This window comes from Camellia sinensis, chromosome 7 (genome assembly GCF_055761805.1).
Source record: "Camellia sinensis isolate YWXY chromosome 7, ASM5576180v1, whole genome shotgun sequence".
NCBI classification, from domain to species: Eukaryota; Viridiplantae; Streptophyta; class Magnoliopsida; order Ericales; family Theaceae; genus Camellia; species Camellia sinensis.
Window position 1 is genome coordinate 193,432,793 of NC_138967.1, and position 12,678 is coordinate 193,445,470.

The 12,678-nt window shown below is 36.5% G+C and overlaps 2 long non-coding RNA genes across 2 annotated transcripts in view; both read right to left on the reverse strand.

Moving 5' to 3' along the window:
- Positions 1-705: 705 nt before the first annotated feature.
- On the reverse strand, positions 706-2,266 carry LOC114306439 (uncharacterized). The gene is made up of 2 exons (XR_014336648.1): positions 2,082-2,266; positions 706-1,066 (listed from the first exon to the last, which is right to left on the reverse strand). It is a non-coding gene; the product is annotated as an uncharacterized LOC114306439 (long non-coding RNA).
- A 2,080-nt stretch (positions 2,267-4,346) lies between these two features.
- Positions 4,347-12,678, reverse strand: part of LOC145795548 (uncharacterized) — a 31,119-nt gene continuing 22,787 nt past the window's right edge. Inside the window, exon 2 of the long non-coding RNA XR_014336649.1 lies at positions 4,347-4,785. This is a non-coding gene — a long non-coding RNA (uncharacterized LOC145795548). The remainder of the gene's footprint in view (positions 4,786-12,678) is intronic.

Genomic DNA, 12,678 nt, shown 5'->3' on the forward strand with positions numbered 1-12,678 from the left:
AGATCAAATTGTAATTAAATATAAAATTATTGGGTTAAAAGGTAATTTATCCCATTTGTTGCTAAAAATTTGAAGTCAAAATATGAAAAAGGTCTGGTTAGTTTTGAAAAGATTTTTTATTAAAAAAACTTGAAAAATATTTTTAGTTGTATATTTTGAAAATAAACAATTCCCAATCAACTATTTAAAATACGGCAAGTAACGCAATCATAAACATTTCATTTTTATTAAAAAAATTTATGACTCTAAAGTATGAACTTTATATCAGTGCAAACATTAAAAATAAAAGCATCCTTGCTAAGCAAGTTAATAAAAAATTGTAAACACAAAACAAAACATACAAACCAAGGTCACATGAGATTTTAAAAAATGTATTCCTAGCACAATTTACACCACTTGGAAATAAGAAGAAACCAGGTACAACTTACTAATTGTGCAGAGAGACCATATATATTTTGTTCAAACCTTATGTAACACAACAGATATATAAAATCATTGAAACGCCTATGTAAGGACTAAATACTACTGTAAATGTTTTGTAAGATGCAACCCTTTTCTAATCACTGATAAATGTAAACGCATACAGGAAAAGATTTCAACTGTTGAAGCAGTTATGGATTTAACAATCATAATAGACCTCATCAGTCAGACAATAAGGTATAATAGACCCTAAAAATATATTTATATATCTGTATATAAATCAAATAATAATAAAATTCCTTCCACAAAATAAGGAGTTTATTCCCAAAACCAACCAACAATACAAAGTAAATGAAATAAAGAACATCTGTAGGTGTCCTGGTGGTGTGAAATCAATAATCTTCTGAACTTTTTAGTGTTTAGACAAACATCTAAAATTTTTTCATATACAAAATTGTAGAAAGCATACTGTTTTGAGCATTCCCTTTTAAGTGAATAAATCTTCCCTCTGTAGAGATGAGCCTTGAGAGCAGTCTCAAAATGCAAAGCTCAAAAAGTATTGTTTTTCCACTTCCAGTTGGTGCTAAAATGACCATATTTACATCGGATTGGAAACAAGCATTCCCTCTGTAACGAGTTAAAGTACCTATACAACAAATACAAATGCAGAATCAATACCAATTACACCATGTATAGCAACAGAACAATATTTTAGGTGTTGTAGGTCAATTCCCTAAAGAAAATTTAGCATCATACATTGTTTGGAAGGCACGGTGTAAAGAAAATTTAGTGTATGTCCGTGCCTAAAGGCATGTTGTAAAGAAAACAAATGGGAAAAAGGATACTACTCTTTAGATAAAGATTAAAAAAAAAAAAAAGTTTTAGAGGCATCCTTTGCCACTGGTGGCAACATCAATAGTAGGGAAAGAAGGGGATGCGGAGGAAGCACATGTGAGGCGGACAGAGTCGGTGATGGCTTAGGATGAACAACAGCGTTGTAGGTGTAGGGAAAGAAGAGTGAGAGTCGATAGAAGATAGAAGAGGTATGGTGAGAAAGAAGAGAGAAATGGAAACAGTGAGAGAGTGAAAAAAATCTCAACCCTTAACTTTTTAGTTGGGATTATCTAAACCATTCTAACCAAATATAAGAGAGAAATATTTTCAAAATTTGCTATAACAATAAACTGAACTAACTACACAAAAATCAACTAAATGAACATCTATAAATCTAGAAACAATGAATCAAATGTGAAAGTTAAAAAATGAACTCATCAATAATGAAAATTTAGTGTTTGATTTTTCCTTGGACTTGCAGTACCTTATTCACAAATCACAATAATATGTTTGAATATAGATATTAGACTTTTCTCAAGTGTACAAAGGTTCTAGAGTTCCAAATAGGAGACATGTTACACATGATAATACATCTGTCAGCAAATGATCCTTCTAACTGAATCTTTTTATCAAGCGTTTTATATGCAACCAGTTGTGGCTAATACAAAAGGCATGGAAGGCCAACTAAATAAATAAAAAAAACAAACACATTGAAGAAGAAATTATTTGAAAACCGACAATGAACAACAATGTGAGCTGTGCTGCCAAATAAACCTTGGAGTTTGAATCATATTTAAAATTTTTGAATGAAAAATGAAGAAACTTACACACTTTAAAATACCATTGCACTGATGGAACACATACTTGAGTCCCAGTGGCATAAGTCTGTCTGATAAACCATCATCAGGAGAAGTGTTTTGTGCCCAGGCTCAATTTCTCATTGTATTCCAGTTAGTCAACTTCCTATCAGCACTGTAATTTTGATTTTGAACAGAATTCTTCATTTAGTTATCTAAAAAATAAAAAGAGCTACAATTGGTCTACCTTCTCATCATTATGTGTAAATCAAAGAGCTAGGAAACAAAATTAATGTAATAGAGGTAGAAAGGGGGGGAAGGAAAAATAAAGATTAATCAGTATCTGGAGTTGTAGACATGTTTGAATTTCTACATATTTTTAATAGAATAGAGAACAAAAGGGCAACTTTAAAATATAAATTTCATGGAGGGGATGCTCTTAAAGCTCAAACATGAAATGAGATCAGTCCCATAAGCAGAGGAACTTACCCTCATAATCCACTTCCCGCTGGACTCATCACCCAGGAGAAGAGAGTCCCAAAAGAACAAAAACACACCAAACCATAACATTAAAAGCTGAAACAAAAGATGAGAGAGAAAGAATAAGAGGAGTGAAACAACAAAATCTGAGAGAAAAGAGAGAGTTTTAAATTTGAAATCAAGAAACCTATGCACTTTAAAATACCATTGCACTGATGAAATCAAGAAATTTGTTAATCACTTGAAGATACAAAGCAAGAAAGAGAGATGTGATATAGGATTTATGGATACAATCATGGAACTAATTATCTTAAATCAACCTAATGAAAAATGCAATAAAATAGAAGCACAAATGACAATTCAATTAAAGAAGAATGCATGGATAGTTTTCTTTTATTTAAGCTTTAAATTTTGGTTCCCCCATGACTAAAAGGATATTCTAAAAAATTACCGTAAGGATGCTCCATATATTATATTAGAATTCCTATTAAAATTAAGTTGCCAAACTATAAAACAATATGTGCGACATATGGGTTGTGTTGAGCCATGATACCACTATCTATCATCCCATAAAAACAAATTGAATTAATGATTAGGATCCATTCCACTAATGTAAAGATGATGATAAGATAAACAAATTTACTTATCACACTATTACTTGTTTGTAAATGGGCATTGGACGTTAAAAAAAAAAAAAATTGACTATATCATTGAATTTTTATTTTGTGGATAATGTAGCCATTTTATTGTTCTTGGTTACATTGTTTTATCAAGAGACAGTTGCGTCTCATTTGTGAATTCGAGCTCAAATTTGGAGGAATTGTTAAATACTCTATTATCCTCAAATGCTGTACAATTCTATGAACCGAACATCTATGAGGAAAACAAAAAAGAATAATGCAATTGTGAGTTAACATAGCTAAAAAAAACAAAAGGGAAACTTTAAAATAGGACAACTTTAAAATATAAATTTCACAGAGGGGATGCTCTCAAAGCTCAAACATGAAATGAGATCAGTCCCATAAGCAGAGGAACCCACCCTCGTAATCCACTTCCTGCTGGACTCATCATCCAGGAGAAGAGAGTCCCAAAAGAACAATAACACACCAAACCATAACATTAAAAGCTGAAACAAAAGCTGAGAGAGAAAGAAGGAGAGGAGTGAAACAACAAAATCTAAGAGAAATAACTTACTGGAGTGAGCTCTAATGGGGGAAAGAACGAAACAACAAAAGCTAAGGGAGAAAAGAGAGAGAGTTTTAAATTTGAAATAAAAAAACCTATGCACTTTAAAATACCATTACAATGATGAAATCATGAAACCTGTTAATCACTTGAAGATACAAAGCAAGCAAGAGAGATGTGATATAGGATTTATGGATACAATCACGGAACTAATTCTCTTAAATCAAAGTGCAATAAAATAGAAGCACAAATGACAATTCAATTAAAGAAGAATGCATGGATAGTTTTCTTTTATTTAAGCTTTAAATTTTGGTTCCCCCATGACTAAGAGAATATTCTAAAAAATTACCGTAAGGATGCTCCATATATTATATTAGAAGTCCTATTAAAATTAAGTTGCCAAACTATAAAACAATATGTGCTGAGCCATGATACCACTATCTATCATCCCATAAAAACAAATTGAATTAATGATTGGGATCCATTCCACTAATGTAAAGATGATGATAAGATAAACAAATTTACTTATCACACTATTACTCATTTGTAAATGGGTATTGGACGTTAAAAAAAAAAAAATTTAATATAACGGTGATATCATATTAAAAAAAATTTGATCATATCATTGAATTTTTATTTTGTGGATGATGTATAGCTATTTTATTGTTCTTGGTTACATTGTTTTATCAAGAGTTGTGTCTCATTTGTGAATTCGAACTCAAATTTGGAGGAATTGTTAAATACTCTATTATCCTCAAATGCTGTACAATTCTATTAACTGAACGTCTTTGAGGAGAACAAAAAAGAATAATGAAATTGTGAGTTAACATAGCTGAAAAAAACAATGGAATCAGTGACTTCTTTCCTTTCTCTTTGGTAAAACACAGATATTAACAATTTTTATACTGGAATGCAATATTTCAAATAAGATAAATTAGAAATCAAGAAATTTATTGAAATCAAAACATCAAATCCAAAAATTGAGAGTGAAGACTCACTGTCTTGCGGATAAGAACCGAACCGAAACTTCGTTGATACAATGATGCTTCCTCGACAATGTTAAAATTTCCTGTTCAAAAAAATATATATATTGTTGAAATTTCAGAGGGAGGTTAACACCATAATAATTAAATCTCATTCTCCAAGCCAAGTCAGGCAATGGCGAGGAAGATCGAAGGTGCTATGATTGTGTGAAACCACATTTATAAATTGAAGGTACTTTATGGGTACTTTTTTAGGGAAAAAATTTGTACACACAATAACGTGAATATAAACAACAACAATAACAACAACATCCAATTGAACATAATCGAATTTCACGATGAACTCCAAAAAACCCCTAAAATTAACCAAACAGCATCAGAAATCGCAATAATTCATATGTAGATACAATTAAAAAATAGACACAGCCGACAGAGAGAGGCAGGACACGATGAACTCAAAAAAAAAAAAACCTTAAATTAACCAAACAGTATCAGAAATCGCAACAATTAAAAAAACACACAGCCCGACAGAGAGAGAAGGGAAGGGATTAAAATGTAGTTATAATTTCTACGTATAATGTCAATTAATTAATTAATTTAATGCATCCTCAACATTTAATTAATCATGGGGAACATGAATATATTAGAAATAGTGTATGCTACCACCACACATAAGCCAATTTTGTTTGAATAATTGTCGGTATCATTACAATTTAGGAAAAATTAACCAAAAAAAAAAACTTAAAATTTAATACTTGTAACAAAATAAACTATTGAGTTTTTAATTTTATAAATTTAAATATTAAATTTTTGATTTATTTTCAATCTAAACTATTTGCATGTTTTCAATCTAAACAATCTGAGATATTTTATGTACTTTACTAAATAATAAATAATAAATAATAAATAAATACCATTAACAATCCAAGCAATCTGTCGGTAGAAAGAAGTAGCCATCAGTCCTTTGCAGGGTCTGTCTTTCACATATTTTTTTTGCATTCCCATTGAAAAAAATAATAATATATCAACACATTTTGCATTCCTATTGAAAAATAATAATAATATATCAACACAATTTGAATAGCACATAAAATAAATAAAGATGTGATAGTGGCCAAGAATTTGAATGCGCAACACAATTAAGAAAACCGACCACTATCTTTTTTCTTACTCTGTTTCTTTTCAATATCTTCACCATGTCTTCAACAGTGATGAAGAAATAGTCCATGAATTATGAGTGAAAACTTAAATTGAGTAATAGAAATAAAATAAAATGAACACTCTATATTAAATTACACCAAACAATGCACACCAGCCAGTATTCTGCAATTAAAAAAAATAAATTAAAAATAAATAACAACCAACGCACACCAGCTATTGCTCTGCAATCTAAGAAAATGAAAATTGAAATGCACACCAACCAGTGCTCTGCAATCTAAAAAAATTAATTTAAATACCAAGTAATGTACACATGCTGGTGCTACTGCTGCAAATCACATTATAATAGTTCTTTGCAAATTATAAACCTGAAACTACGTGAGAAAAATATCGAAAAAATAATAATAATTTAACTTGCCTACAAACAATATGACATGAGAAATATGTACTTCTAACACAATCTGACATCAACCAAAAATCTACAAATGTTATGCAAACTTTCAGATATAACTAATTAAGTTGAGAAACAACTAATATACATAGGCAGTTCAATATAAAGCTAGACATTGGGTCATTGAGCAATCAATAATATTTTTTGATTAATACTAAATCACTTGTACATTTTTTGAGCAATACTAAATCACTTGTACATCCATGAAATTACTAAATCACTTGTACATCCATGAAAAATACTCAATCACCTGTATGAAAAATAGCAACCTTACAAAAAGTAGCAACCATACATACATAGCAGTCAAATGTTTTTTTTCCAAATCACTTGTACATCTTTTGAGAATTTAAAACGAATAACAAAAAGTCAACTCGTCTCTCCACTTTTCAAAGTAAAACCATTGATAGAAAAATCGATAATAAAATCTAAAAATTAATAAGAAAATTGCAAATCAATAGTTATAGCGATCCCGGTTGTCCCTTTACTGTTCTGTTGCATTCCGGACTCGGTTCTGTGAAGTTGGTAGTTGTATCTATCTTGTTGTCATCCTTTAATTCCACTTGATTGAGTTTTAGGATGTGTTGGGCAGGGTTGTTACAGGTTGGTTAGGCCTTGGTTTCAAATTCTTGTTGCCCAGTTTTTAGGTGGTCCGCTCGAGCGGGCTGTAACAAGTCCGCGGGGGACCTCACGCTACAGTTCGGACTCGATTTGTGTCGCGGTTCTAAATCTGAACCAAAGAGTCCAAATCTGGCAAATCGTTTTGAGAAACAGATTTTTGAAAAAGTAGTGCCAAACATGGACTGCTTTGCCAGATACAGAGTCGCCACCTAAATATTTTAAAATGGGAGAATTTAGGAAACCCTGACTCGGTGCCGAAGGCCACATGTCCGTCATCACCGGAGTTGTCTCGGCTCGGGAGCTTGGGTACGATCGGGGAAGGTCAGCTATGAGCACTCCCTTTCGCCCGGTCCGAAGACCGGCCTCTACTAACCGTGATATCTGTTTTTGAAAAACGTTATGTGTTCTTATACCAATTATTAGCCTAGAATTACTATGTTATGCGCGCAGCAAACAAGTATAGACTAGATTGCCTAATTTGGAAATAAGCATTGCATATCCGTTTGTTTTAAAAAGTGCTTTGGAATTTGCTACTCGCAAGCAGGCTAAAACACGGATCTCAACGAGTTTTTCCAACTCAAACAATCCAACCTTCACTCGCAGGCATCCAAGCAGTTTATAACACATAAGCATCTAGCCACATGTTAAGCATGCTATCATGGCAACATTCACACTCATGCGATATGCTAAAGCGGAAATACTTACATCGTACTCCGTGCCAAAACAATAAACTGGTTAGCAAACATGCATGTCCTAGTTCATGTTAAATTGCCTAATGCAACGCATACAGGATGCAATCGAAGTAGGCTCGGCTAACCTAAGCATGGTATATGAGATGCGATCAATTGATGCACGTATTCAATTTAAAATTGAAGTACAAATGTAGTTAGCGTGATGTACCGAGCCTAATGCATGCAGTACAAATGCATGAATGCACGCATGCATAGCATAAGGTATGCTAAATTAAACATGTCCTATTACTAACCAACAAAGCAGGTAAGTAAAAGGGAAGAAAGAAGTGGGGATTGGAAGACATACACACCACTCACGCACACTTATTACAGATTTGCCCTCACTCGGAGGGACCGAATAAATATTGCAAATAATTAACTACGCAAGCTAATTAAATATTACAAATTGCCTAATCAACTAAGCAACTAACTAAAGCTAGAAAAACAGTAAACCGCCTTGGGAGGAGGGCTCGATGCAATGCATGCCCGGTCCCGCTCGGAAATGCGCCGCCATGCATAGGCTGCCTCTGTTTTCCTTCCTTTACTCCTCTGGAGGCTGCCAAAACCTCAGGACTACTTCCTTGGATGCTGGGAGACATCACCGGCTGAATGGAATTTCCACCGGTAGTATGGTTTAGCCACCGGCACAAAGTGAAGCCATCGGCAGATAAAATATTGCCGGTCGGCACTTGGCACTGCCGGTCGGCAAAGAAAGCCTGCAGAACCTGCAACTCACAGCAACAGAGGGCAAGGCAAAGCATGGCAGCACAATTCAAAGCATGTATGCACCACTCATGCCCCTTATCATGTTTGTGACTCAAAAGGACATGTGCCTCGATTTTCGGACCACCAATCACGCATTTCCATGCATGATGGCCCAAGGAATCAAGTGTGCAATTTTCATGTCAAATGAAATGCAAACCAATCAAACAAACAAGGCCCAATTCCTATCACCAAGTCAAGGAATAAGGCATGCATGCAAGATGCAATGCAACCTAGGCACACAAGCTAAGGATGCAACATGGCATGGCAACAAACTTATGCAAGCATACAAACAAACATGAGGCAATGCCAATCAATATCAAGGTGGACTTAAGCATGGTTTAGGCAGCTCTAATAAGGCCTAAAACAAGGGCCAAAGTGCTATAATGAGGGACCAAATACACATGCACACATACATATGTTGAAAGGCCAACACTTAGGCACAAATTGAACAACTCTCAAACACATTTGAAAGAAGGAATCATGGACTAATTAGCATGCATTATAAGCATTGAAAATCATGTTAGGATGGTTTCAAACCAAGCAAACAAAACAAGCAAAGCATGCATAAATGGCCCAAGTACTTGAAGCAAGTCAAGGTGACTTGAACCATGGCTAAGCCAACCAAGCCTCACAAGGCTAAGGGGACTTAAAATAGGTTCAAGGCAGCCCTAGAACATGCAAAGGGGATCCCCTAGATAGCATCTAAGGGGCTCAATTTCAAAGCATGCACTATGGCCAAAACATAGAACATGCCACACATGCTTTCAGAGCATTAAAGAAGCATTCAAGGCAAACACATGGGCATGAAAATGGGACTGAAATAACATGTAGGGTGGCCCCAAATCACCAAATCGATGCAAAGATGTCATGCTATACATGCACATACTCTAGGCCAACAAGCCGGAATGCAAAGGAGCTATACTAAGCATGCCAAATCCGACCCAAACACTTATGGACAGACCTAAAACATGGCGAAATAGGCACAAAACCTTCACAAATCTAAACCTAAAACATGCTCTAACAAGGGCTAACAACCTAAAGCACATTGAGGCAATATCATGGCATTACATGGTAGGTATGCTAAGCATGCATGGGTACCAAAACCAAATAAAAACAGAGGCATAATATGACATATTAAGCACAAAAAGCAGCCAAGACATGGTCAATACACACTTTAACATGGTGCTCCCTCAAGAGGCCAAAATGGTCCTTTTCAAGGACAACAAGGAGAGGGGGTGGCCCTCTCCTTTTGGAGACTTCAAGGCACCATCTCCACCACTGAAATCCCTCAAGATTTCAGTGGTGAAGAGGCCCAAACACCAAAGTCTCGAAACTAGCACAAAATAGCACAAAATGAGGCCTTTCAAGGCCTAAGGGTGTTCAAACTTACCCAAACCACAAAACACTCTTAACAAACAACCAAGAGGGCTTAAAAATAGAACTTTTTTATGTTATACAATAAGCACAAAAACAGCTCTAAGATAGGTAGAAAATCAATGCAAAAATGAGGAATATAAAGTCAAAATTGTTACCCTTGAAGACTTTCTTCACAAATGGTGGACCAGCTGGTTCTTCAAGCTCAAAACCACTCAAGAACACCAAGAACAACCTTTTAGAACCTCAGTAGCTAAAGGAAGGTGAAACACTATGTGTTTGTGTGCAATAGTAAGACACAAACACACTAAAACACACAAAAGAGGGAGATATAGAGATGGAAGGTGTATGGATTCTAACCCTAGAACTTAAAACCCTAAAAATGGCTGTCTAAATATCTCTCAAGTGTTTCAAGTCTCCAACCCCAGCAACAAGAGAGAGCTCTTCTCTTTATAGAAGCTTCTTGTCTTGTAAAGCTTACAAGACAAGCTTCATAAGAGGGAGATGTATGGAGGGGAGCAAAAGCAAGACAGTTGTCTTAAAATATCTGCAAAAGTAGATGCACAGTAGCCGGTCGGCCAAAAATGTCATTTTGGCCAAAAAGAGTGCCGACCGGCACTAAAAAGTGCCGACCAGCACTAAACAGTGCCGACCGGCAAACTACATTGCCGGTGGCATCAAAAACCAGCCGGTGACCTCTAGCCACTACCGGTGGTGGGTGGGGATGGTCCACAAGCCCTACCCTGCCTCTCAAAGGCAAAACACAAGTGTTTGGTGCAAAACCAGACACTAAACGGTCGAGTTCGGAGATCCTGAGGCAAGGCGCGTAGCCGAGACCTCCGGGAACTCCAAACGAACACAAACATGGATGATCACCGAGTGTTCAAACGGTGACGTCCAAGTCTTGAGGACGGTCAAAAATGGGGTGTCTACAGTTGCCCCTCTTTGACAGAACTCGAAAGTCATAACAATGACGGGAGTGAATGTCAAAGCCCAGAGACGACCCATTTTTGACAAGGCCGAAGACTTAGACAAACATGCAAGACAAACAAGGTATGCGCCCGGAGGCAGGGGCAAAATGCAAGACAATGCACGAAGCCGAGCATAACTTATGATCTTGCAAAGAAAGCTGTAATGAAGCATACATGCGACAATTTTAAGCTAGCATACACCAAACTACACTACAATGCAGAAAGGATGTAAGAGAATTATACAATTCTCGATACGTCTCACTCGGAGGATACAATACCTGTGTGGCTCGTCTGGTTCCACCAGCTGCAAATGAACCGTACATACGATATCGTGCCTGTAAAGAAAACAACTTAACAGGTACGATGTTGTTAGCAACATGCATGACAATGCAAAACGATATGCAATATATACAAAACAATGTATAAACAATGCAAATGAAGATGCAATGTAATTGAAACAATGCAAGCTACATGCAAAGCAATTGAATCACGATCCAATCACGAGCGGTTCGAAACCACACCTATGTCAAATAGATTGATGGAGGTAACAAGTCTGTCTACCATAGAACGGTCAACTGAACTATGAGCATTGTAGACAGACGCAAGAACAAGTATTGGGTGGAATTGACACAAGTGGGGAAACGACCCGCTGGAGAAAGGACTATGATCCTAATGCCGGATGCAAAAATTACACTACAATGTAATATATATGGATATGCTAGGATGATGGCAATGGATATGGCACGCGGGCCAAACCAAATCTTGCCTAGAAAAGGCATGTATGCATACAGGCCATGTTTAACATAGAACGGTCTACTGAACTATGTTTCGACACGAGAAGTATGGGCACATACCAGACCAAGCTCAACATGGAAAGGCGCAAGCCATAGATGGAAGTGATGCAATGAATGCATGCAATCTAGAATGCAATGGATATGGCACGCAGGCCAAACCAAATCTTGCCTAGGAAAAGCATGTACGCATACGAGCCATGTGTAACACAGAAAAGGTGCCGCAACCCTCAAACCAACATACCAGCGTGGAATCGGCGCGATACACATGCAGAACTGTGTTTTAACATGAAAAGTAAGGGCACATACCGGACCAAGCTCAACCTGGAAAGGCGCAAGCCATAGGCGGAAGGCGATGCAATGAATGCATGCAAACTACAATGCAATATCTACAAATATGCAATGGAATGGATATTTACAAAAATGCATGACAATGCAGTATGATGCGACCTACTGGGGAAAATGCAATGGATGCATGCAAGCTACAATGGAAATGCATGACAATGCACTATGATGCAATGATTATGATTGCAGTTTTCCCTATCTTACCAATAGGGCGATATACTAGGTTGGTTCAGTATCCAGAACTGAGGCGCAGACATGCTGCCTCAATCTATGGGGCTTCCATACAGATTTCAAGCCGAGGGTACACCCCTGGGTATTTAAACCAAACTCTAGTCTCGGAACTCCCGAACCTTTGCGTTCTAGGCATAAGCCATTCGAACTCTAGTTTTCACCGTCCCAGTTGGTCTTCCAGGAACTCACTGCAAACATAGGCGGGTGGCTTTACCAGACCACCGAAAGTCGTTCGGGCACGACAAACACCAAAGGAATTGCACCTTCAGAGGATTTAAGGTCTCCTAGACCGGGATGCAAAATGTATGCATGACAATGCATTTTTTTTGTTGTTTTTTGTTTTTGAAATGCAAATGATGCATGAAATGCATGTTGCATGGAATGCGCGACAACACGCGGCTTAAAAATGTATGATGCGAAGAAGTCGTTCGGGCACGACAAACACCGAAGGACTTGCACCTTCAGAGGATTTAGGGTCTCCTAGACCATGCGCATTTAAGGTCTCGCCAGACCATGCGCATTTAAGGTCTCGCCAGACCATGTG